Source organism: Macaca mulatta, chromosome 12 (genome assembly GCF_049350105.2).
Source record: "Macaca mulatta isolate MMU2019108-1 chromosome 12, T2T-MMU8v2.0, whole genome shotgun sequence".
NCBI lineage: Eukaryota > Metazoa > Chordata > Mammalia > Primates > Cercopithecidae > Macaca > Macaca mulatta.
In genome coordinates, this window is record NC_133417.1 from 8,768,397 (window position 1) to 8,796,026 (window position 27,630).

General features: G+C 50.2%; 1 long non-coding RNA gene across 1 annotated transcript in view; it reads right to left on the minus strand.

The window, feature by feature from the left end:
- Nucleotides 1-20,646: 20,646 nt before the first annotated feature.
- Nucleotides 20,647-27,630, minus strand: part of LOC144333349 (uncharacterized) — a 35,989-nt gene continuing 29,005 nt past the window's right edge. Inside the window, exon 2 of the long non-coding RNA XR_013401930.1 lies at nt 20,647-21,211. This is a non-coding gene — a long non-coding RNA (uncharacterized LOC144333349). The remainder of the gene's footprint in view (nt 21,212-27,630) is intronic.

Here is a 27,630-nt window from a genome sequence, read left to right on the forward strand (position 1 = left end):
AGAAAGATTGATTTACTATTAGAAAATATATCGATGCAATTCACCAATGCAATTATTAAGATTAAAGAAAGGGAAAGAAATAATCATTTCTGGCTGGGCACAATGGCTCACACCTATAATCCCAGTACTTTAGGAGGTCAAGGCGGGTGGATCACCTGAGGTCGAGAGTTTGAGACCAGCCTGGCCAACATGGTGAAACCCCATCTCTACTAAAAATACAAAAATTAGCTGGGCATGGTGGCAAGTGCCTGTAATCCCAGCTACTGCTAAATAATAATAATTATTATTATTTCCCTATAAATAGATTTTTGAAATTCAATGTAAAGCACCTCTTCACATACTAAGAATAGGAGCAAACTTCTTTAACTCAATAAAGTCTATGTCTTGAAATCCAGTGAAAAAAATCATACTTAGCATTGGCATAACTTATTTGAAGTCAAAGACAAAAGTATCTACTATAACTACTCCATTTATCATTGTGCTTGAAGTCTTAGCCAGTGCAATGGGAACAGAAAGTAAAAGGATTAGAAAGAGAAAAACATATTTTATTATTTGCAGATAATGTGATTTCTGCACACAAAAAAAAAATCTAAAAGAAAAGAGTTTAGTAAGTTCACTGGATATAAGATGATGACGATGTCATGTGTGCCTGTGTGTGTGTGCACTCATGCCAGCAACATTAAATTTTAAATGAAAATTTTTGAAAGTACAACTTTCAATAACAATAAAAATTGTAAGTACTTAGGAATAAAGTTCAGAAATTTGTACAAGATTTGTACACATTGTTGCCCTGTGCAGCCATGAACTTTGTACACTGCACAACTCCAGGGAGCATCACCAGACTGAGATACACAATTTGCACAACTGCAGCCACGCCTTTATAGAAAAAGTTCTAAGACATCATTGAAAAAATTTAAAATAAATGTAAATACATAGGGAGTTTTGCCATCTTCATGAGATTTAGCATCATAAAGATATTGGTTCTTCCAAAATTATGCTATAAATTAAATGTAATTCAAATAAAAATTCAGCAGCCTATTTCATGGCATTTGACCAAGTGATGATTTTGAAAAATATCTGAGAAACTAAGGGCCAAGAATACCAGAAAAATTTTTAATAAAAAGAAGTGAATGGGAATATTTATCCCATTAAATATCAGAAGTTATAATAAAGCTATAATCATTAAAGCAGTGTGGTATTGACCCAGGAATCATCAAATAGGAAGGTGGAACAGAATAAAAAGCCCAGAAACATATCCACACATATGTGGAAACAATGTGTGAGTTGGCATTAAAAGTAGTGAGGACTGGGCAGTGTGGTGGCTCCAGCCTGCAGTCCTGGCCCATAATGAGGTGAAGCAGGAGGCTCTCTTGAGGCCAGGAGTTCAAGACCAGCCTGGGCAACATGGCAAGTCCTAATCTATATCTATATAACAACAAAACATAATTTAAAAAATAAAAATAAAATAGTGGGGGCAGATGTTTCCATATAGGAAAATATAAAAGCAGATCTTCATTTTGTACCACATATAAAAATCAATTCAAACTAAACTAAAAATCTAAACATGAAAAGTAAAACTTTTAGGAAAAAATATGGGAAAGCACCTTTTATGGTCTTGCTACAAAGAAGGATTTCTTGAGGAACACAAAAAAGACAAGTCATAAAGGAAAAGGTTAATGAATTGCACTATAGTAAAATTTGTAAATTCTTTTTTTGTTTTTTGTTTTGTTTTGTTTTGAGACAGGGTCTCACTCCTTGGCCAGGCTGGAGTGCAGTGACGTCATCTCGGCTCACTGCAATCTCCCAGGTTCAAGCAATTCTCCTGCCTCAGCCTCCCAAGTAGCTAGGACTATAGGTGCATGCTACCATGCCCAGCTATTTTTGTATTTTTATTAGAGGATGGGGTTTCACCATGTTGGCCAGGCTGGTCTCCAACTCCTAACCTCAAGTGATCTGCCTGCCTCGCCTCCCAAAGTGCTGGAATTACAGGCATGAGCCACCACGCAGAGCCAAAATGTGTAAATTCTATGAATGAAAGGTATCAAAAACAAAATGAAAACACAAGCTCATACTGAGAGAAGATATTTGCCACTTAATAACACACAATTAGTAGCCAACATATATAAAGAATTCCTACAAATCAAAAAGAAAAAGACAACCCAATTTTTTCAGTGGGTAAACACTATGAATGAGCAATTCATAGAAAGAGGAAAACCAAAAGAACGTAAGCCATAGGAAAAGACGTCCAAGACTCCCCAGTAAAGGCAGGTGTCCCTGGGAGGCCCTGGTGTACCTCAGCCTCACACTAACTTCTCCAGGTATAGGTCACCCCAAGAGCCCCAATGGGAAGCCCAGAGACGAGTGAGCCAGCCCTCCCTTTAGGACTTCACATTCTGAAGGGAGAGAGAGAGGCATGATCACCCACATCCCTGCACAGAACATGCCAAATGGATACTCGCACGAAAGTTTGTGCACCACCAGGTGGGAACTGCCGGCTCCACCCAAGGCATTTAAGGAAAAGGCCCCTGGAATTGGGGAAATTCCAGCTTTCAAATCCTAAAGCAAATATGACATTTGTGACATAAATTGCTTTCTACTGTCTAGTTTTCAAAACCACTGAAACAGAGAAAATCATCATAGAGTAACAGAGAGAGGCTTGGACAGAGAGATCAGAGAATTCCTATTTCCCCTACCAGTTGCTCCTAATATGCTCGGGGAATCCTGGTCTATCACCTACTCAGAAGTCCAATGTGGATATCAAATGGGCATCTCCAACTCAACCACCCAGGACTTCAACTCCTCAGTCTTCCCCCACGCACTTGGCCTGCATCCAGCCACAGATGGGCATCTCCAACTCAACCACCCAGGACTTCAACTCCTCAGTCTTCCCCCACCCACTTGGCCTGCATCTACCCACAGATGGGCATCTCCAACTCAACCACGGAGGAGTTGAACTCTTCAATCTTCTCCCACCCACTTGCTCTGCACCTTGCCCAACTCCACTCCATCCTTCCCACCACTCAGGTCGAAACCTTTAAGGTCATGGTTGACTCATTGGCTCTAATTGATCAGGAAATCTTGAGAGCTGACTATGCAAAATATATCCAGAATCTGGCCACATCCCTCCAACTGCTAAGGCCCTGGCATGAGCTACCACCACCTCTCACCTGGATGATTGTAGTAGCCATCCAAGGATTCTACCTGCCCCACCCTTGCCTCCATACGCAGCAGTTAAGTGACCTTTTTAAAATAAAGTTCTGATTATAATGTTCCTCTGCTCCAACCCTCCCTGGCTCCCATTTTGGAGGAGGAGCCCAAGTCTTCATGGTGACCCCAAAGCCCCCCACAGCATGGCTTCCCTTGCCCCAGCTACAGCTCCTCCTGCAAGCGCTCTGCTCCAGCCCCATTGGGCTCCTGGCTCTTCCTGGAGCACTCAGGCATGGCCCATCTTGGGGCTTTTGCAGGGTTGTTCCCTCTGCTGGGAACATTCTTCCCCCAGATAACCCCATGGCTAACTCCCTCACCTCCTGCAAACCTTTGCTCAACATCACCTTAGCTTGGAGGCTTGCTCCAACTACTTACACAAAATTGCAAGCTGCTTCCAGCCCTTGCCCAACCCAGGATCCCTAATCTCACCTACTCTGCCAGCATTTCTCAGACACAGTCTCCCCCTAACACACTATACAATGCCCATAGTTGATCATGTGTCTCCTCCCTGCTACACCGAAGCTCTACAAGCGCAGGGCTTTGTGTTATTCTGCCCAGGGCCCAGGGCAGTAGCTGGCAAGTGGAATACTTACGAAATGGAAAAGTTCTTGACGTTGCTGAGTCCCAGCTTGCCCATCTTCTAAAGCTGAAATCTTCAACCTGCCTCAAAGGTGCTTATTGATGGAAAGATCAAAGGAAAACGCTTTTAAAATATCTAACACTGCGCAAGACATGGGTAAGGAGAGTTGCAGTTCTTCCTTTCAAACCGCCCTTTAATAAAAGGCAAAGATTGCTGACTAAGCCTTCAGGGATGGGGATAACACAAGTAGGGGCCTGGACAGCTGTAGGACAAGCTGGAGGCTCCAGGTCACTTGTGTGGATGGCATCACCTACAGGCATTGGCTACATTTTGTTGAACTCTTGCTCTCATAGAGGTAGAAAGTCCCCTTGCTGGTTAAAGACACGGAGTGGTGTCCTGGCTATCAGTGCTTCCTCTGCTGAGTGCAGGGCCTAAGGACACAGCATCCTTGCTAGTGTCATCGGGGCTGAGAAAGGGTGTTGGCAGGTGTTTGCCGTTACTCTACAGTAGAATCGAATCCCTGCCACAAGTCTCTTGCAAATATGATGCAATTGCACTCTCCATGCACGGGTTGCAGCAGGGCCAGGCTCAGAGATGCACAGTGTAATCTCTCCCATGTTAGTCTGCAACTAATTTATTATCTTCTCTGCCAGGAGCCAAAGCCATGGCTCACTGTAATTGTGTGAATTGGAAATCCTATCTAGAATCCACTTCCCTCTCCTATTTGTCGAGATACATTCAGGATAGGCTGTAGTTTCCAGTTGGAATGTTGGGCCCCTGCGCAGATGGGCTGAAATGTAATCCAGCACTGCCAAGGGCATCCCAAGGGTCAATGAATTTTGCCTTTTCTCAGAGAGGAATTTCCAAGAATCATGAAGTGGGATTGTGCTGGCCCTGGGAGAGGTGCTGAGCCCCTGCCTGGGCTGAGGCCTAAGGTTTTCACCACCATTTCAAACTGAGCTGGGTTATTCAGAGACCAAGGAAGCAGCTGCCACCCACATACACAGAAGGAAACTACTACCTCGAAAGAGGTTCCGTAAACCACTGAGCTCCCGACCTGAACCTGACAGTGGTGTTGTTATTGGTCTGAATGGAGGTAGTCCCTGCGACAAGCTGTGAGTAAGCACCGTGCTCAGAGCACACCATGAGGTCTCTTGCTGAACCTTACTACCACCCTACCTGCCACCCATCACCACCTGTCACAGAACAGCACAGATCCCCAGAGACATGAGGACGTGAGGTGGCAGGCTCGGTCACCCAGCTGGTCAGCATCCAAGCTGAGACACAACCCCTACTCTGTCTACACAGCCCACCGCCAGTGTGGAGATGCTCCAAATTGCCCATGTTTCCTACCTCCTGCAGGCTCTGGTCCCAGGGGGGTGACTGGAGGGGGATGGTCTCGGGAGGGGGTGCACACAGGCCAACAGCCTCCTGCACAGTTTGCAGGGCCAGGCCCAGCCAGGATGCCAAGAGGCATAGCAGGCATGAGGAGAGAAGATTCTGGGCTTCCCAATGCTGGCAGTAGAACAAAGATGCTTTGCAGACTGTGGCGAGGGCTCAGAGGCCCCCTGACGAGACAGGCTCAGAGGTGGGAGGAGGGGGTAAGGGGTCCCCAAGGAAAGCCAAATGCTAGAGAAATCTGAGCCCACAGCCCTTGAGGGTCAGAGAACCTGAAAAGTCAGGCTAGAAGAGGGTGGGAGATCATTCAGAGCCACATGGCAAATTCGCAAATACCAAGAGCAGCAGTCTTCCAGCAGAATCAACAGCCTGTGCACTCGCACTGGCCAGGAGAGCCAGTCCCGCCGCATTTTCTCCTGTGCCCACTGAGCACCCGCCATCCAGCCCTGCATTGCCCCGGACACCCTAGGATGGCCACCATCAGCCACCCTTGGGGCTCCTAGTCCGGGCTGGGGAGCAAGGCACACGGCTAATGATTCCTGTGACAAAGGAGGCAGAAATAAGTGTGGCCTGTCCTAGGGGAGCTTGAGAGGAGGCATCCTGGGGGCAGTGGAAGCAAGGTTGGCTGGGAGAGGAGCAGCACTGCCGAGCCAGCCTGAGGGCACCAGCTGGAAGCTGCTGACACCTGTCCTCACCCTCCCCACCACACATACACACTGAAAGCATCAGGCTTTCTGAGCACAAACTGCCCATAGAACTTCCCCTTCCAACCAGGTGGCGCCCAGGACACTTTCTGTAGGGAAACGGTGGCCTTGACCACCCCCGCCACCAGGCTAGGTCACCCGGGCAGAGCTCTAATGAGGGTTCCCCATGAAGGAGCAGTGGTCCAGACAACTGAGGAGGCTGCCTGAGGTCACAGAACAGGCACGGCCCCACCAGGCCCCAGGACTCAGGACACGGTGTCACGCTCTGTCTCCCAACCACCTTCAGAGGCTGGCACGCATCCCCTCTGGTTGCTGGGAGGGCCTCTGGACTCAGGACACAATGTCACACTCCATCTCCCAACCACCCTCAGAGACAAGCACGCGTTCCCTCTCACTGCTGGGAGGGCCCCAGGCCTGCGGATTCCCACATTTGGGTTGTCTCCAAGGCTACCTAACTGCTCCCCCGGCCCTTGCACATGGCCCCCAGAGGTCAGACAAGGGTCCCCATGCCTGTCCCCTTGGCAGACACTGGCCCTGGCCTGGCCTACATTGTTTTCTTTGGGCCTGGGCTGGCAGTGGCCTGGCCAGCATCACCTTAGCTGCTGATTAGGGCCACCACGCTGTACCCAGCCCCAAGGCCAGAAATAAACATGCCTTTTTGCACGAACTAGTTAAGAAGTCCCCGCTGAGTGTGCCAGAATTTCCTTATCTTTCCACAACAGACATTTTTACAGGAAAACTTGAAATGTTTTTCATCCATCAGAATGGCAGGGTGTTGCACAGGGAGCCCATTGCCACGGGCCTGGCATCTGTCCCGCTTTCTGGGAGTTTAGTCTTAAACCTAATCTCCAGTATGCCAAGGAGCTGGCGGCTCCAGCTGTGTTCTGTAAGCAGGGTCACCTCAGGTCACAGCTTTGCAGGCTGTTGGGGACCACAGGTATCCTGTGGTGAGCATGGTTTCCAGGGTGAGACCCCCTCTGGGTTCAAATTCTGGTTCTGCTACTCATGAATGTGAGCAAGTCACTTCACCTCGCTGTACTTCAGGTACCACTCTTATAAAGTGGGAAATACCAAAGTGAAATCATGCAAAGGTAGATAAATTGTGTGCGTATAACATGCAAAGGTCAATAAATCATGTGTGCCTATAAGTCTGGAAAACCCATGTGCTTAATCAAAGGGAGTGGGCTCTGGAGTCCTGAAGACAGTCACTCAGCCAAGTGGCTAATGTGAAGTCCCAGCTGGGTGTCCAGCCCCAAGGCAGACCCCGAGCAGACTGAACAGGTGAGAGTGGGAGCTCAGTGTCTGTCCTCCACATGCAAGGGAGGCCCCCGTGCAGCACACTCATTGTGCTCAGCTGGAGCCTCCATGCCCAGATGCCCAACATCCCTGCAGCACTTCCAACTTCAGAGCCCACATTTTTGCACTTTAGGCCAATGAAATCTATTTGGGGTGGTTCTAGGACCCCTGAAGACACGTCTGCCCCATCACTGCACCCCTCAGGCCAGGATGACACTAGAGGTCTCTTTCACCCAAGGGGCTTGCGGGGGATTCTCCTTGTACTCCACAGGCCCAACTGCAGACCAGTGGTGTTGAACAGAGCAAAGAGAGGGAAAGATATCTCAGTAACTCGGTAACTCTCCCCATTCTAACCACGGGGGCTCAAATACTGGAGGCTGTTGTTGAGGGAGTGCCTGCCCTGTGCCTAGAGCCACATGCTCAGCCCTGGTGTGAGAAATCAGTTCACCCATCCAAACCCAAAAAGTGGACGGAGAACCAGAGAACAGTGAAAGTGAGACTTTCAATGACGGTCTTGCAAGATGGGATGTCTGATGAGCGACAGCCCCAGCACAGTTTTCTTTTTTTTTTTTAATTATTATACTTTAAGTTCTAGGGTACATGTGCACAACGTGCAGGTTTGTTACATATGTCTACATGTGCCATGTTGGTGTGCTGCACCCATTAACTCATCATTTACATTAGGTATATCTCCTCCCAGCATAGTTTTAACAAGCAATTTATCCCCTAATGCACAGGTACCTCCCCTGGTTCCTCATAGGCTGAGTACTGTGGGTCACAATCTTCCCGGACATCGCCTATTGATTGTTGGGTAGGGGCTCTAGGTGTTTTCTTTAGGGCTGTCCTGCTGCATTTTGTTGCAGCCCACAATACATTGCAATCCTAGTTAGCTATGGGGCTCTTCAAGTATGTGACTTATGACCCAAGTAGCTGGGCCAGCTGATAAGAACAGACAAAACAAGCTATTTTGCAGCCTAGTAAACCTTCATCTTAGACTACACTTCTTTGGTTCAAGTGAAGGCAACTAAGGGGGGCCAACAGGCTGGCATTGGCTATGCAAGTGAGGGCCTAGCGTATCCTATTTCTTCTGTAGTTTGCTGACCTAAGCCGATTTAAGGCACTTTGTCTTGGAAACGGACCACTACATACATTATTTCCTTCACTGTCAAGGGAGGTTATGAGCAGGCCGTATTAACACCACATAAGCAGGGAGAAACGGAGCCCCAGTCCTCTGTGTCTAGTCCAGATTGTCACAGGGCACAGCCAGAAATAAAAGCCGGCCTGTGAGACTCAGAGGCCCACACTTCTTCCACCAGGCAATACCCAGCATGTGCTTAGAGCAACAGCCAGTCAGGGTGGAAGAGTGAGCCTGTGTAGCACACACTGCAGCAGTCACCAGGGAGCGGGAGACTGGTGGGTCTCCGGGGCCGCCAGGACGCCTGCGGGAGGGTGCAGGTGAAGCACACATGGGCAAGTTCAGGAAGGTTCACAGTGGGGCCGTGACAGTGCTGTGTTGGTAAATGTTTAACAGCCTGCACAGCAAAGGTGACAGTCCTGATGCACAGCATTAGCCAATTGCTGTGGTGTAAATACCCCATCACGGTCCACTTCAAGCTTCCAAGCTTCCAAGAGTTGAAAGACCAGCTTACAACATGTCGAAAAATGTGCTAGTTGGCTCCCAACCAGGCACTGGGTCCTCTCTGACTCTTGTGAGGCTCCCAGGGATGCCACTAAAGGTGCAGAGCCGGTACACTGGGGCACAGGGCCAGCTGGGCAGATAGGGTCACTGGGGAATGCAGAGGGAAGGGGAGCCCTCACAGCTGGGCTTTGCCGGCTCTCCTCTCTCCTGCACTGCTGAGAAGGAAGGAGAGGCTGCTGAGGGGCAGGGGCAGTTGCCTCATGGCCCAAGAGCAATCTGGACGGGATGGCATGTGCCAGCTGTGCACTTTGCCTCTCCTTCCCCTGGAGAAGCTTCCATCCCTGAACCAGGGGAGGAAGATAAGGGCAGCCCCAGGAGGCCTTCTGCACACAGCCAGGGCCTCCTCGGGCCCCTTTCTCCTTTTCGTTTCTTGGTCTCTGGTCAGGCTGCTGAAGAGGTGGGGTCACAGGGAGAGCTGCTGACTCCAGGAGCAGCCGCTGAGCCTCCTCACCCACTCTGGGGGCTGTAATCAGCCTCTCCTGGCTTACTCAGAAACCGTTCAGACATACGAAAAGGCGTGGAAACTAGTTCCACAACAACTGTGCATGCAGCACCCACATCGAAGCATGAAACACCACAGGTGGGGATGGCGCAGTGGGTCATGACTGTAATCCCAGCATTTTGGGAGGCTGAGGCAGGAGGATCATTTGAGGTCAGGAGTTCAAGACTAGCCTGACCAACATGGTGAAATCTCATCTCTACTAAAAATACAAAAAAACAATTAGCCGGGCATGGTGGTGCACACCTGTAACCTCTGCTCCTCAGGAGGCTGAGGCAAGAGAATCACTCAAACTCGGGAGGCAGAGGTTGCAGTGAGACAAGACCGTGCCACTGCACTCCAGCCTGGGCAACAGAGCAAGACTCCGTCTCAGGAAAAAAAAAAAAAAAAACCGCCACAGGTGGGATCAGGTGAACCCTCCCCATTCACACCCCCACCCTGTTAAGGTAGCCGCTCTCCCGAACTGGAGTTCACCCTCCCACTTCGAGCCTGTGCAGTTGCATCCCAAAGCAATGCTGAGCACTGCTTTGCATATTTTAATTTTTTTCTGAATTGCCAGGGACCCTCTGCAACATTCTGCAACTACAGCTTTTTTTCATCAGGCTTTTGTAAGAAGACGGCCAGCTGTGGAACGACTCCTGGGCTTGGAGTGAACCCTGCATCAAATCACACAGTCCCCACAGCCTCAGTTTCCTCATCTACAGAATGCAGATAGCAGCCCTCCCTGGAGAGGCAGTGGGGAGAGGCCTAGCCCAGACGCTGGCCTTCCTTCCCACCTTCTTCCCTGTGTGGACTGAGGTCTCGCTCCACCCCGGCCTTCTGGACTCCTCCTCCAGGCTGGAGGCAGAGGTGGCTCAGAAGAACTGCCCCGACCTCCGCTCCCTGCCCACCCACAGACAGAGCACAGCTGCAAGGCCTCCCAGCCCTTCTTCCATGGAGAAGGAAGCCGGGGACCCTACTCTCACCACAGTTTCGGTCTTAGACGAACAGAGGTCTTCCCAGCACAGAGGGCCGCTGCCTGTTCTCTTAGCACCCAGGACGGCTCCACTGGCACGACCCCCTCACGGTCTCCCAGCTGCCCAACACCAGCACTAACTCAAACCTTTGAGGGATGCCAGCTGCCCACCACCAGCACTAACTCAAACCTTTGAGGAATCGCACAGCCTTCAGAACCACAGTCTCCAGGACCCGCCCACAGTAGCCCCGACCCCAGCCACACCACAGACCCCTGCCTGAGGGATGCGTGTCCGACCCTTCCACACAACCACACACACCTCCCAACCTTGGTGCGGGGTCCATCTCATGAGGCTTCCTCTGGCCTCCCAGCTGTTCCTGCTCTCCTCTTCCGCTCTTTACTGTCTGCTTCCCTCACCCAGGGTTCCAGAGAGAGGACTTGGGGAGCAAAACTAAGGAATCAGGTGACAAGAAGGGTCAGTGGATGGGCTCAGCTGGGCAAGCTGACTGACTCCCGTGAGGACCCGGCAGGCTCCTCGGTGGCCCTTGCTGGGATGTCCCTGCCCGTGGCACAGGCCATGTCCTCCTGGGATGGCCACTTCCAACTCCTAATCTCACCTGGGATCAGGAGCCCACCCATCTCCTGAGGTCCTAGGGTCCTTGCAGGACACTCCTGCCTGGTCTTGACACACCTCCTTCACCCACACACACTGTGGGTGGCAGGGGAGCTTGTTCCCAGCAGGCCCCACCCCCTTCATAACAGCCCCCTCCGTTGGGTGCCTCAGCAGTCACTGGTGCTGGTCCCTGTTCTGCCTTCCAGACACATGGTAACATTCCACTTCCGTGCCTACCCCCTGCCCCTCTTCAAGGGCATGGCCAAGTGATTTGCATTGGATGGTGACATGGGGACATCGGAGCCATGTGCCACATTGCTTTTAGAGAAAGCTTTAAGGACCAATGCACAATCTCCTGTGTGGTGGGAGCACGGAGAAACCTATGGCAGGTCCCTAAGTGACTATGTGAGCAGAAGCTCCATCTGCCCATGCGGGACAAGCAGCGTGAATGGAAAAGACGTGCTGTGGCATCAAGACTCTGAGTGTTGGGGGTGCTCGTTACTGCGGCATAACCCAGTCATCCTGGCTGATAACTATCCTACACCAAGCACAATCACACCTCATCTCTGTGTCCTCCAAAACCCAGTGCCTCCACCCAAAAGCCTCTCTTGAAGCCTGCTCTCACTTGCTCAGGGGAGGGCAAGACATCCTCCCCTCCCTTTTCTGGGAGTGGGGTGGGCGCAGCACACAGCGACCCCCACAGAAGAGCCTTCCACACTGAGGGCCTCCACCTCCCACACAGCCCAGAAGCAGGATGCGGACTAACGCATTCCTCAGGGCGTCCTCGTGTGTGGCCTAGCGTCTTGCTTTAGGGCACTTGCAGAGCTGGGAAAGAACTCCAGGACTCCACAGGGACAGCAGCTGCATCCTCACTCTTTTTTCCCCGCTGCCCCCATGAACCGAGCCTCGGGCTGCTCCTCCCCAGGCCCTGCTCCCTGGATGAAATCTCAAGCGGGTCCTACAGGTCCCCTGGTCTTCTTCATAAAATAAAACATTGTCCTGTCACTTGTAGTCCAAAGCGGCATTACTACCATAATCTTTTGTCAGCGTCAGAGCCCTACACTGGATTGAGTGGAGCCTCTTGTTTCTCCAGCAGGCCAGGCCAGGAGTCAGCCCTCAGGAGGGTGGCCGCCTCCAGTGATGCTCAGTTGGATGGGGAATTGAGGGCAGCTGATCAAGTTCTCATGGGGGCTGTGGAGGGTGACTGGGGGTCCCTCTGCAGCCTGCACGCCTTCACTCCTTCCCCCTGCACCCCGTGCTTGGGACCCTGGCTGATAGCCTCTTTGGTGTCACTTTGCCCTCCTCTTCTCCTTTCCCCTTTGAACCTGCATCTGTCACCAAAACCGCCACAGCACCTTACGGAGAGCAGCCTCTATAACGTTGACGTGAATTGGCAGCACACCCCGAGACCCGCTTCCGCTTGCTTCCCTCGCAGTAGGGTGCACGGGACCTCACCAAGCAGGAGTCATCGGATACACTGGACAGGACTACAGCCTCCCAGCATAACAAGGCAAGGCTGAACCAATGTGGGCGCCGGCCCCTGACCGCAGGCCGGCTTTACTCAATGAGCTTTACTCAACCTCCACTTGGCTATGAGAATTTAGCAATTTCTTCTCAGATGAAGGATTCCTCACCAATTAGCAGAAAAAAATGTGGGAGGAGGTGGCAAAAATGAATTTTAATAAAATGTGAACATGCCAGATCCCATGTGTGGAGGATGCTTGTTGGTGCCTCCCCAGCATCTAGATACTCCCTTCCCTTCCCTTCTGGGACAGCTCTGCTTCCCACCTGGCCATCCACGGAGTCTCAGAGAAGGGGCTCCTCTTCAGGCCCCAGGCATGGAGCCCATGTCCCAGCCTGAGCCAGTCCACACCCTCGCACCCTATGATAGACCCAGTAACTGGGATGGAGGTGGCTGTGGCCTCTGCTTCTCACGACAGTGACTACTGGCCGTGAGCACCGAAACCAAGGCTCCTTCTGGCTGGGCATAAGAGAAGACGTGTACCCACGAAGCTGCAGTCTGCCATCTTGGGAACTGATAAGAAGCAGGCCTAGGATGAATCTGAAGTTGTGGAAGGCAGCATGGAGCATGGGCCTTGTGATAGCGCCAGGCCTTGGGAGCAAACCTCACCAGAAGCCGGCCCCAGTCTGGGCTTTTCACTCCAGTCAGTCAAAGAAATCTCCCTGTTGATTCAACCTGTGCAATTGCTTTTGCTGTTGCTTGTGATCCAAAGCAGCCGAACAGATACACTATTATGCATTTGAAAAGGGTGGCAGTCAGGATCTCGAAGAATTTGCTTCAAAAATAAAAAAAAAGCGGGGGGGATTGCAGGCCATGGTGTGGTATAGACCCACTGGCATAAGGTGGGGTGGAAGACGGGGAGGTGGGAAGGAATGGAGCAAACTGTTATAAGCTAATTGATTTTTATTTAAGAACTGCGAAAGTCAACATTTGCAGGGGCAACTCTCTTGACCCTAGAAAAGCGTTGTGGCCTATGCAAATTTGGTTTGAACCACTGGGTAAATATTCATTCAATTCAGGATTCTGCCCCCTTCTCCTCAACAAGGATCAAGCACTTGTTTGCTCAGCTACTGATCCCCCCCACCCCACTCCACTGCATCTTGTCAACACCCCTCCAAGCCCAGCCAGTGGAGGGGGCAGGGCATCAGCTCTTCTCAGGGACCCCCACTATCCAGGCTCCATCCACATCCATCTGGTCATTTTCCCCCACCAAAACATGACCCCTCGGGATGGGGAAGCGGCTGTTAACAGCACCATGTAAGCTTCTCAAGTTTGTCTCTGTTACAGACCTTATACGCTGAGTCCTCTTTCAAGAAGGCTGGATCTCTCCATTAAAAACCTAGGCTCTCAAGACTACATCTCTGCTAGCTGTTTCAGGAGCATATCTTGGAATCAAAGTCAAACCGTAATACTTGATATATCAGCTAGGGTTCACCAGAGAAAAAGAACCAATAGGATATGTATGAGGACATATACGTATAAGAGAGAGAGATTATAAGGAATGTGATGATGGAGCTCTGCCGGTGGCAAGCTGCAGATGCAGGAGAGCCAGTCATGCAGTTCCAGTTCAAATGCCGTCAGGCTCAAGACCAAGAAAGAGCTGACGCTTCAGTCCGAGTCCAAAGCCAGGAAAGCAGCCATGGCCCAGCTCAAGGCAGTCAGGGAGGAGGAGCTCCCCTTTACTCAGCCTCTCTCTTCCATTCAGGTATTCTACTGATCGGGTGAGACCCACCCCCGTTCGGAAGGGAAATCTGCTTTACTCAGTCCACTGATGCCAACGCTAATCTCATCAGGAATCTCCCTGGCAAGCCCACCCAGGATGATGTTTGATCAGATGTCCAGGCATCCTATGGCCCTGTCAAGCTGACACATAACGTTAACCATCACACTTGGTCCCAGTCCACCTCCACCTCTACGCACTGGAGTCAGGGCACCTGGAAAGCAGCCGCTTCTGGGGGAATGACGCAAAAGCTTGTATAATATCCTAAACATTATCCTGCGACACTGATTTTCACCTTCAGGTTCTTACTACAGAGTGAACATTCCTAATACAAAAATGCAAAATCCAAAATCTGAAACTTTTTAAGCAGCAACATGATGCCACAAGCGGTAAATTCTACATATAAGTATTTAATGCAAACTTTGTTTTATGCACAAAATTATTTAAAATATCATACAAAATTACCTTCTGTCTATGTGTATAAAGTGTACATAAAACATAAATAGGCTGGGTGTGGTGGCTCATGCTTGTAATCCCAGCACTTTGGGAGGCCAAGGCGGGCAGATTACCTGAGGTTGGGAGTTCGAGACCAGCCTGACCAACATGGAGAAACCCCATCTCTACTAAAAATACAAAATTAGCTGGGCATGGTGGTGCATGCTTGTAATCCCAGTTACTCAGGAGGCTGAGGCAGGAGAATTGCTTGAACCCAGGAGGTGGAGGTTGCAGTGAGCCGAGACTGTGCCATTACACTCCAGCCTGGGCAACAAGAGCGAAACTCTGTCTCAAAAAATAAATAGGGCCGGGCGCGGTGGCTCACGCCTGTAATCCCAGCACTTTGGGAGGCCGAGGCAGGCGGATCACAAGGTCAGGAGATCGAGACCATGGTGAAACCCCGTCTCTACTAAAAATAGAAAAAATTAGCCGGGCACAGTGGCGGGCGCCTGTAGTCCCAGCTAATCGGGAGGCTGAGGCCGGAGAATGGCGTGAACCCGGGAGTCGGAGCTTGCAGTGAGCCGAGATTGTGCCACTGCACTCTAGCCTGGGCGACAGAGCGAGACTCCGTCTCAAAAAATAAATAAATAAATAAATAAATAAATAAATAAGTTTTGTGTTTGCACTGGGTCCCATCCTCAAGATATCTCATTATGCACATGCAAATATTCCAAAATCTGAAAAAAATCTGAAATCTGACACACTTCGGGTCCCAAGCATTTTGAACAATGGATACTCACCCTGTAGAAGACCTCCCTCAGCCATCAGCCCCTCCCACCCCCTTGTGGCTTATCCTCCTCCTCCAAGCCCCCTCCATCTGAACCCCCTTCCCCAGAAGAGGTAGCAGGCAGGGCTGCCATGGGAGCCTCTGCCCAAAACTCTGGGTGAAAGGAAGCCTAGAAGCCTGCATCCAGATGGAGCCTGATGGTGGGAGGAGTGGGTGACACAGACGCAAAAAGTTGGAGGGTGAGCAGGAATGGGAAGCCAGGGAGCAGAGTGGGCACCCACCAGGCCTGGCTCACCCCACAGCACAGTCATTCAAAGCAACCTTTGCCTCCTTCACCATCTGGTCAGCACCAATGGGACCAGGGATGGAGACATCATTTCTCAGCCGCCATCGGCAGGTGACCCAAACCTGGCCCCTCTGGTGCTGTCAGAGAAGACAAACAGTGCCCATTTATGGAGCTGGGCCGGGGTAATGGTTATCTTGGCCTGCTGATAGTCCCTTTCCCCATGAAACACATAATGCACCATAAGCACTGCTCAGAGGCCGATAAAAATAGCTTTGGATCAAAGAGATAGTTTCCTTATTTTGTCTCCAAGGACGGATCAGAGAGCTGGACTGCATGTGGGCAAATCAGTTTTGGCTCTTGGCAGGAGTTTCATTGCTTTCCCTCCACACGCGCAGAAAAGTCTGCCAATGTCGATATCTGAAGCTGAGATAATAGGCTGTGGGCTGTGCTTTGTCTTTTGTTGACGCACTCCCAGCCTTCAAGGTCTCTGCTATCGTTTTGGAGACAGACAGGCTAAGCCCAGACATCAACAAGCAAAAGCAGAGGAGTCCACTGGTGCCTGCTGAACGGATGCGGGTGTGGAATGATGGTAATGACCTCCTTTACAGACATCTGCTGTCTGCACCTCTGCAGACCCATAGCATCATTCCCATTTTACAGGTGAGGAAACCGCAGCTCGAGGAGGCCGCCAGCCCTCAACCCTAAATCCAGCTACCCCAGAAGCCTGAGGTCTTTCAGGACTCTGCAGATGTGGAATCGAACAGCCTGGGCTTGACTCCTATCTCACCGCTTAAAAGCCCAGGCTCTTAATCTCTCTGAACCTCTTTCTCCATCTGTAAAATGGGAGTCAAAACAACCTCCAAGCTATTTGTGACTCAAAGGAGATCGTGTAACAGAGCTACATCGTGTACAGACTGGCTTGTGGACACTAGTTATTATGGTGGTGCTTTCGTAACTGAGCCGCTGATGCTTTCCAGGCACGGCTGCTCCCTCGCATGCCTCTAGAGGCAGGTGATATCACCCACTTCACAGCCGAGAAACTGCGGCATCAGAAGACTAAGGGCCTTGCTCACACAGCCAGGACGAGGTGAAGCCATCGTGGGAACCCTGGCGGCCTACTCCAGGGTGGGCGCAGCGAAGCCTATACCCACGGCCACGGTTGTCATGTACTTTCTATGCTGAAGACTGTCAGGGGCGATGGCGCATTGCAAGAGAATCTTCAAACCCGACCAAAAGTCTGTTCTCTAGTACGATTCTCAGTCTAGGAGGACAAGATCTGATAACGTCACGCCAAGGTGTGGCTGCTGATGGTGGTTCCGTCTGTGACTCTGCTGGGTGTTTGCCTCCAAACCAAAGCCTGGTGGAGCCATGTTTCACTGGAGAGCTTAAACCCACCTGCTCAGCGCTAGTCCTGCCATCCTGCTCCACAGCCCTCCGGCCAGCACCCTAGGCAAGTGGGCCTGGGATTCCAGGCTGCTGGGTCCGGGAGCTCCGCGGCGAGGATCGCTCACCTGGGCGCTCCCCGGGACCGTGAATGGCAACAGAGCCCAGGAAAACCTGAGTGCAGGTCCGCGTGCGCCCGGGCCTCGGGCGTGGTTTCACCCGCGGGCGGGGAGGGGGCGGAGCCTCCTGTCAGCCACGCCCCCAGAGCGGAGCCCCACCCCCCGAAGCCAGCACAGCGGGAAGGCGCCTGGGCCTTGGGACACGCTCCTTTCTCTGCAGTGCGGCCCCGCCGCGGCCTGCTGGTGGCTCTGAAGGTTGCATGGAGTGCGTATACACAGGTATCGATGGCAGGGCAGACGGTCGCAGCTGCCTGTCGTCCCTCCACGCCCCTGCAAAGACCCCTCCTCTGGACCCCCATCACCCGCGCTCCCACGCGTTTGCAGGCTTCACTGCCCTGCCGCGTGCGGGCCAGACCCTCCCGGAGCTGCCAGCGCGCAACCCTTCGGCAGAGGACCCGCTCTGGGCGCGAGCAGGGTGGGCGGTGTGGGCGCGCCCACGCCCCGGCGGGCAGTGTCAGGCATCGGTGCGTCCACGGAGGGGGCGGCCTAGATGAGCAGACTCACCTCTCAGGATTTAATCCGAAAGACCCAGAAGAAAGTCCCCTGCTAGCTGGGGGCGAAGCTGGGTTTTCCCCAGGGAGTACTGAAGCCGGCTATCTTGAGCCATTCTCTTGACAGAGTCTGGAAGCAGAGGTGAGTAAGGAGGAGGAGAGAAAGGAGGAGAAGGGAGCAGGCCGAGCAGCGGAGAGGAGCAGAAACCCCACACAGAGAGGGGAGAGAGAATGAGAATGAATATGGGTTAGTCAAGGGCTGACAGAACAAAACGCCACAGGCTGGGTGGCTTCAACAACAGAGATTTATTTCTCCCACTCCTGGCGCTGGAGGCCCGATCTCAGGTGCCAGCAGGGTCCAGTGCTGTGAGGCCCTCTCCCTGGCCTGCAGGTAGCCACCTTCTTACATGGTAGAGAATGAGAGCAAGCTCCTTGGTCTCTTCTTATAGGGGCACTAATTCTATTCTGAGGGCCCCACCCTCATGACCTCATCTGAACCCCATCACCTCCCAAAAGCCACACCTCCTAGTGCAGTTATATTGGGGGCTGGGGCTTCACCATAAGCATCTGTGGAGAACAGGCCTTTGGTCCAAACAGGTGGGCTCAGTACTGCACTGTTCCTCACCCAGGCCCAGCCTAGGGGCCCTGATGTTCTTTTGCTCCAGGCCCCAGGTTCTCAAAACCGCAGATTCCGCAGGCTGTAAGCCCTCCTGAAGCATCTTGAGTGGGCCTCTTCTGGCACCTGAAACAGCCTTGGGAAAAGCAGCATCCTTCTTGCTTCCCTAGCTAGAAGGTAAATTTGCCCTCCCACCCACGGCCCCGTTTTCTGAGGGCCGAGTGCTTTGGGTGTCTGCAGGACGGTGGGATTACCGAGAGCAAAGAGAGCCAGGCTGGCCTTGGAGAACATGCAGACCCAGAGCACCCACTGTCCACAGACAGGCAGAGGGTCCCAGCTAGCCTGCCCTAGCTGCCGGGCTCCTCGCAGTAGAATGCTGCTAGCAGGGCCAGTCAGGCTCCCAGAGCTTGACCTGAGATTTAGCATCAAAATGCCTGCACTTAACAAATGTAAATAACGCTCCAAATACCTTAGACCAACATCAGTGCTGGGTTTGGCTTGCAAATAATTCATGTTTGGTCTAAATGGATTTATTCTGCCTCATATGAGTGATTAGTTGCCTTAGAAAGCCATAGCATCAAGGAGTGGAGGCTCTACTCGGCCAGCAAGAAAGGGGTAATGCAGGAATTGAAACACAAAGAGGGCTTCTCAGGGCCAGGCTGTGAGCAATTGCTATTAGCCTAAGGGATCATTTGGTGGAATTTAAAATGGAAGTAGGCACAACTCAAGAGAAAGAATCAGAGAGAATCTCTCTCCCACATCTCGCTGGAGGGTGGAGGAGACAGGCTGGCGCTCTACAGTGTCTGGGCGGCAGCACAGAGTTCTGCTTTTCAGAGGCGAGGGCTGACCGAGGAGCGCCTGCCATCCAAATGCTTCTCAAATGCCACCAAGTCCCCTTGCCTCCCACACTGGCTCCCACAGCTTAGTTCTGTTATGCACTGGAAATGCAGGTCCATACTGAGGAGATAAACCAAAAGCAAAGTGTTAGGATGAAGAGGCCACCAACCCCGAGCAGCCGGGGCCAGGGCAGTGCTACCAGCTCCATGGGCACCATTTGCATGGCCACTGCTGACAACACTGCACATGGGACAGCCCCTTGGTGGCTTCTGACCACAGACCAGAGGGTGACAGTGGAGAGTGGGGACTGCCCACGCCCAGACCAAAATACCCCTTGCTAGAGTCACTGCCCTCAGGCAGGAGAACAAAGCCATGTCCCAGTTTCAGGACCACCAACCCCACTGCAGAACTTGATTTTCCTATCAAGCAGGGTCTCCTGGCCCAGCCAACAAGAACAATGATGAAGACTGCTGCCTGCACCCACCCCTGGGCTAAGGGCAGTACATGATCCGTCCTACTGAATCCTTACAGCAGCCTGGAAGGTGGGACTGGCATTACCCCATTCTCCAAATGAGAAATCCTAAGTGGAGGGAGAGTACGACTGGCCCAGGGTCGCACCCTGAAGACCAGCAGATGGAGGATGTAGAGAAAGGAGGAATTGGGACGCCCTGATCTGGGGACTGGACTGTGGGTGGAAGGAAGTGCCTTTCCCCTGAGGCTGATGAGTGCCAGTGCCTGTTGGACAAGTCAGTAAACATGCAGAGAGGGTAAGGCAGAATTAGCACTTTGGGAGGCCGAGGTGGGCGGATCACGAGGTCAGCAGATCGAGACCATCCTGGCTGACACGGTGAAACCCCGTCTCTACTAAAAATATTTTTAAAAAATTAGTAGGGCGTGGTGGTGGGCGCCTGTAGTCCCAGCTACTTGGGAGGCTGAGGCAGGAGAATGGTGTGAACGCAGGAGGCGGAGCTTGCAGTGAGCCGAGATCGCGCCACTGCACTCCAGCCTGGGAGACAGAGTGAGACTCCGTCTCAAAAAAAAAAAACAGAAATATTGGTGAAGGTGTCGGTGGTGGTGATGGTGTGTGGGATATCCGTGATGATTCACAGCTGCCCTCCATTCCCAAATGATGCTTTTCTATTCCAGCCAGGGCCAGGTGTGCAGGAAAGAGAGGTAGGGAAGTTTCCCTTTAAGCCCCTTCCCAGGGCTCTGCCCCTCTGTTCCAATGTGTCCGGGATTGTCAGGCAGCAGGCCGTGCCTAAGACTGTGTGACAAGAACTGGTCACATCCTGTGAGCCTCTCCTCCCATGAATAAAGGCTTCACCCTAAGAACTCCCATCTGACTCTGCAGACTCCTCCTCTCTTGCTCCCCCTTCCCTTCCTCCTTCTCCTTTGCCTGTGTCAAGCACGTCCGTGTGAAGAGACCACCAAACAGACTTTGTGTGAACAATAAACCTGTTTATTCACTTGGGTACAAGTGGGCTGAGTCCGAAGAGAGTCAGCGAAGGGAGATGGGGAAGGGGTTGCTTTATAGGAGTTGGGGAGGTCATGGAAAATTACAGTAAAAGGTGATTATCTATTGTTAGCAGAGGAGGGGGTTACAAGGTACATGGTGGCAAGATCATAAAACTCATTGTCCAGAAGAAGAATGTCACAAGGTCGACTGATCAGCTAAGGTAAGGCAGGGACAAGTCACAATAGTAAAATGTTGTAATGTTGGTTAATCAGTTAAGCCAGGAACTGGCTGTTTTACTTCTTTGTGGTGTTTTGGCTGCTCCCGACTTCTTGGCTCCTGCAAGCCACCCGGATGTGTATGTGCGGGTTACAGAGGTTACAACGTCTGAACTTCAGCTCAGAGGCCTGACAGCCTGGTCTCCTTTAGTCTGAGGAGAGGAAAATCAGGTCCTACAAGCTTGTGCATCTTTGGAGGCCCTCCTTTCTGTCTCCATTTCTGTCTCTTTCCTCGTCAGTATGAAGCAGTGGAGGGAAACGACCTGTGGGGTCCTGCCAGGAGACAGGGAGGAAGGGCCAGGTGAGGTCCCATGGGGAGGAGTAGTGAAAAGGAAGGGAAGGGGTGGGGTCAGAGCCAGCGCTCCCACATCCAGCTGAGAGGAGCAGAAGGGGACTGAGAGGGGCGACCTGGGTGGGGCTGAGACTGATAAGAACCTCAGGGTGAGGGCATGCCCAAAAACTGAGAACAGGGTGGAGCAGGGCTTTCAAAACTGCTGGGAAGTAAAGAATAGGCACAGAGAAGTGGGATTTACAACTTGGAGGTCATGGGTGACTGTGATAAGCTGTGATGCGAGGAGGGGCAGTTCCAGTGGGATGAGGAATGAAAGGATACCCAGAAGAGGCAACCTGTTGGGGAAGTCATGGAAAATGAGGCTGCAAAGAAGCCGGGCTGCCTCCCAGGGGTGTGCCTGGGTCTTTATCCTGGGACAAGGAACCACCTAAGATGGAATGTGGGTTTGCTGATATTCAGCCATTCCACAGTTGGCTTAGTCCATCCTGATAATCCATCTCTCATCAAAGAATATTTGCAAATCACAAATGTTAATCAGGTCTGACTTTCTAGTTTGTTTTGTGTGTGTGTGGAATTACTTTTATTGTTTTTTCTGGTTGCAAAAATAATATATGCTAGTTTTTTGGGGTTTTTTTTAGAAAATGCATAAAATAGAGCATATATTTCTCCAGTTCCCTTTTTCTCAGGCTAACCACTGCTTCCAGATCTTTACAGATTTTTCTTTACATCTTTACTTTTTTAACAAAAATAGCCAGAGATAAACATTGTTCTGCATGCTGCTTTGATATCTAACAATCATTGATGTCTTTCCATATCAGTGCATGCTGATCAATTTCATTGTTTTAACAGGGTCAAAGGATTCTACTGTTTTCATGGGCTATTATTTATCTTATCTTGTCCCAGCCATCTACATGTAGAGTACTTCTATTTTGTTGTTGTTGTTGTTGTTGTTTTTCTGGGAATTGCTGAAATAAACATTTGTATACATATTTAATGCATCTGTGCAGGTACAATACATTCTTAGAACCTGCATTATTGAGTCAATGGTAAGCACATTTGAAATATTCATAATAATTTCCATATTTTCCCTCGAAAAGAAGTACAGCAGCACCACTGACATTGTATACGGGTTCTTTTTCAATCTTTACTGAACTAATAGATGAAAAATTCTTTCCTGTGGGGAATGTTGCAGTGGGGGAGGCTGTGGTGTGTGGGGTCAAGGTATGTGTGGAATTTCTCAGTACCCTCCACTTGATTTTGCTATAAGAACTTAAAACTGCTTCAAAAAATAAAGTCTGTTAAAAAAGATTTGTCAGTGTTACATTTTTCATTTCTTCAATTAATTTTAAGGTAGGACAACTTTTGATACATTTCTTAGCCAGGTGTGCTAAACTCTCCTGTAAATTTCCGGTTTGTGTCTTTTGCTTATTTTCCAATTAGATTTCTTGTCTTATTGGGTTATCTGAACTTTTCATGTATTTTGAAGAGTAAGAAGTTGTTATTAAATAGAAGAAAAAGCACTGACTCCAGGATGATGGGAGAGGAATGAGTTGAAGGAGGAGGTGGGCAGTGGGAGCCAGTGAAGAAACTGTTTCCTGTCGGCCCCTATCCCGTGCCCCGCGTGGCGTGGACATGGGTCAGCGCTGGCTCTCTTCCTTCTTCCAGCACCCAACCCTGCAGTTTTGACTCTGACCTCCCCTATCTTCATCTTACATTATCTGCTTTTAAAACTCATTCGTTTGATCTCCTGTTCCTGCTCTGAGGTTTTTAAAATGGATTTTGGGGTCATCTGCATTGGATGACAGGAGGCAGGTAAGAAGTCCCTTGGAAAAGGTGCTTGGGTTTTGTCTGTGTTTATCATTCACTCACTCACTAAGAGTTTGGGGGGATGGGGGAGCATACGGCATATGTTCTGTACCATAGCAAAGCAAAGTCAAGCAGCTCCCAAGAGGGAAGTCAGGTATGTGGACAATTAGATTCAATTAAATTAAATCCAGTGCTACCAATGCTAGGACAGAACAGTGTGGGAAAGGGGAGAGGAGGAGACAAGTGACCCCTGGGGCTGGGGAGGGGAAGAGTAATCCCCTGATTACTTCCTGGAGGAGGTACTACTGAATAGAAATTTCAATGATGAATAAATTCATGTGGCAGAGCTTCTAGTGGTTTCCCAGTGTCTGTTTTCCCTTTTTCTCCACTGTCAGCTGGATTTTCGGCCATCTAAACTACAGAAAACATTTCCCAGACTCTGTTGCAGCAGATTTGGCCATGTGACTAATCGTGGCCAATGGGGTGTTAAGCAGAAGTAATGCCCCATTGCCAGGTTGTCTTTAAAGGGCATGGCTATGCATTACCTTGTCCTGTTCTCCCTTCTCTCTGGCTGAATGCAGACATTGTAAGGAGCCATACTGGAGCCCCTAGGTCCTTGATGACAGACAGAAGCTGAGAGGAGCCACTCCACCAGCTGTTTTGTTTATGTGCACATTTATGGAGGGCTTGCTCTGCACTAGACACCTTGCTAAGCACCTTCCAGCTATCATCTCATTTCATCTTCTCAGCAGCCTGGAGGTGGGTACCATTATTATCTCTGCTTTGAGAATGAGGAAACTGAGTCCCAGAGAGGTTAAGTAACTCATCCAAAGCCACATAGCTTGTGAGAGATGAATCTGGAATGTGCACCAGTAACCCTGGAATCAGGCTACTCCAGACCCTGAGCTCTTAGCCAATATGTTTTGAAGCCTCTCTGTGTCTTCCTGCGTCACCGGTAGATGGACAAAGTTCCCGTCCTCCTGGGATTGAAAGACCAATAAGTGAGCAAGTAAAATAGGTAGTAGGTTACACAGTGGGATGTACTGCAGAGAGTAAAGCAGGAAACAGGAATGGGCTGAACAGAATGATCAGAAGAGGACATCTGAGCAGAGGCGGAGGCAGCTGTGAGAGTGTCTGGGGACACGCTGGCCTGCTTTCCAACCCTAGCCCAGACACACATTGGCCTCTGTTCTTGAGTTCTTGACAGCGTCTGAGCCCCAGCTTCCTCATCTGTGCAGCCTCCCATGGCAGGTTGGGAAGGCGATTGGAGGGAACGTAAGTGGGCCCCTTGGCAGAGTAGGCACGATGGTGTTGGTGCAGTGCTCTGGGAGGGTCAGGGCCATGTCTCCATGGTGCCCACCAAGCTCCAGGCTCTGTGCTCAGTGCTCCGTGGATCCACGCAGCCAGCTCCCCAGAGTCAGGCACGACACCCCCACGCGGCAGGCGTGAGAATCACTCCCCCTTTACAGAGGGGGAGACTAAGGCTATGTCACTGGCATGAGCCCCCCCACCCCGCCCCCGGCCATGCGACTGATGTCCAAGCTGTGTCCCCGTGTCCTTCAGCACAGGAGAAGCACTTTCCTCATTCAGCAGCAGCGGTGAGCCAAGGGACTCTTTATGTGCCAGGCGCTGACCGAGGGACTGTGATTGGTGGGCACTGGACAGACCAGAACAAGGACCTGGCTGCACTGAGCTGAGCGGGGCACCCGGCACACCGGCAGTGATGGCCTGACGTCCTGAAGAGTGACAGGACAGGGACAAAGCTCTCCAGTGTAGAAGTCGGGGTCATCCTCCACTCTATGGCAGGCACGTGTGAACCTGAATCAAGTGAGGAACAGACCCACATGCTATGGGGGAGGTCGGGCAGGCCGAGGAAAAAGCAAGCGCCAGCTCCTAGGCCTGCGCTGTGGGATATAAGTCGCCACTGCTGCTGGTCGGAGGCCAGGGCTGCGCCACTCCACGGTCAGCGTCTCCTCTTTCCCTCTCACCTCCCAAAGCACGTCCATCAACACCCACTCCTCCACCTCACAGTCTGTTTCTGGGACTCTTGACTTAAGGCAGGAGACAGTCCTGAAATGTCTCCATGGGAACAGAAGGGTCAACCCGCTTGGGGTGGGCTTCCAGCATTCACGGAGCATCAGGCAGGACGGGCTGCCTCCTTGCCCTCTCCACCTTCCCAGGAGATGGTTCTTATAAGTATCCATTCACTGGCCCCAGAGGAAGGCTCAGAGAGGGCAACTAACTTGCCCAAGGTCACTCAGGCCTCAGCAGTGCACTGGAGCCACTCAGTCCTGGCTTGTGAGAGTCAATGTTGTTAAACACAGCCATTGCCAAAAATTGAATTCTATAAACCTACAGTGAAGCACGTTATATTACAAGAAACAATACATACGCCGAATTCACCACCTCCAAATTGCTTTACTCCTGTCCCTGTGCTGTTGAGGTTACTGGCACCTGGTGTACCTAGGTGATGGGGATGGTATACAGTGATGGCCACTGCACATCTCTTCCCAACAAGCATCAGTGACATCATGGTGGTACTTTAAATGGACCATGATGGGGGTATTTCCACTGCAGAAATCAGCAAATGCCACACATTCAGCTTACAACATTACTGATTTCAGTGATAAAGAAATGTTAAAAATGAAGATTACGTTGGCTGGGTGCGGTGGCCCACGCCTGTAATCCCAGCACTTTGGGATGCCAAAGTGGGCGGATCACAAGGTCAGGAGTTTGAGACCAGCCTGGCCAACATGGTGAAACCCCATCTCTACTAAAAGACTCCATCTCAAAAGAAAAAAAAAAAAAATGCAGATTACATTACATTAAAAGCGTGTGTGTCTGCAGGTATTACACTTTGAAAAGTGCAAAAAATGAAACTGTCTTCTAGTATTCACAAATTATTATCCTATTCAGCCAAGCAGCCCCTCATGTCATGGACAAACAAGTGGAGGTCTAATGTCCACCTGGGCCTGGATCTTTGCCTCTTAAGGAAGTCCATAAATTCCCCAGAGCACACTCAATCCAGCAGTGCCCTTGCTAGGACCTCAGCTTCTGTAGTTCCAGGCTGCTTTGGGGGCCACTCTTGTTCTTTTTGGCATTTGGTGACATTTCATTTAATGTCAGCTTATGTGCTATTCCACACAATTGCCAATATCTTCATGTGTCTCCCCAACTAAGGTTATTTACTGACATTGACATTTGTTACCTTTTCTTTTTTTGTTTCTCTCTCCATTTTCTCTTTTCCTATCTTTAAAAATTTTACTGGCCGGGTACAGTGGCTCACGCCTCTAATCCCAGCACTTTGGGAGGCCAAGGCAGGCAGATCATCTGAGGTCAGGAGTTCAAGACCAGCCTGACCAACATGGTGAAACTCCGTCTCTACTAAAAACACAAAAAATTAGCTGGGCGTGGTGGCACATTCCTGTAATCCCAGCTACTCCGGAGGCTGAGCCAGGAGAATCACTTGAACCCGGGAGGCAGAGGTTGCAGTGAGAGGCAGAGGTTGCAGTGAGCCGAGATCGCATCATTGCACTCCAGCCTGGGTGACAGATTGCACCATTGCACTCCAGCCTGGGTGACAGAGCGAATCTCCATCAAAAAAAAAAAAAAAAAAAAAAAAAAAAAAAAAAATTTACTGATATTTGTTTGTTTTTAACAGCATTATTAAGAGATAATCCATATACCTTACAATTCATTCATTTGAATGTTCAGTGTTTTTTGACGTATCCACAGACACATGCACCCATCACCACAATCAACTTTAGAGTATTTTCATCACCTTATAAGGAAATGCTGTACCCTTTAGTTCTTACATCTTAACACCCCTACCCTACCCTCCCAGCCCTGAGCAACCACTAGTCTACTTTGTGTCTCTATAGGTTTCCCTATTCTGGACTTCTATATTACATAATTAATATGAACCACTGGCTTCTTAGCATAATGTTTTCAAGGCTCACCCATGTATCCATATATAATTTCTTATTATGGCCAAATAATATTCCTTTGTATAACTATACCATATTTTGTTTACCTATTCACCAGTTGATGGACATTTGGGTTGCTCCTATTCTTCATCTCTTATGAATAATACAGCTATGAACATGAACAAGTTTTTGTGTGGACAAATGTTTTCCTTCCTCTTGTGTGTATGCCTAGGAGTGGAATTGCTGGATCGCATCCTACCTTCCTAGTGAGAGTGAAGTGGCTTGTCACTGTGGTTTTTATTTGCATTTTTTGATGACAATTTTTCTGATGATGATAATATTGAGTATTTTTTCATGTACTTATTAGCCATTTATACATCTTACTTGAAGACATGTCTGTTTATACCCTTTGCCTATTTTAAAATTAGATTGTCATTGTCTTATTGAATTGTAAGAGTTCTTTCTACATATATGAATGTCCAACTTATCTATTTTTTCTTTCATTGTTTATACTTTTAACATCATATCTGAGAATCCTTTGCCAAGTCCAAGATGATGAAGATTTACCTTTGTTTTTTCCTAATAGTTTTATGGTTGTAAGAGCTTTAGTTTATGTTGCATTAATGTTTGTATATGGTGTGAGGTAAGGATCCAAAATTTTTTTTTTA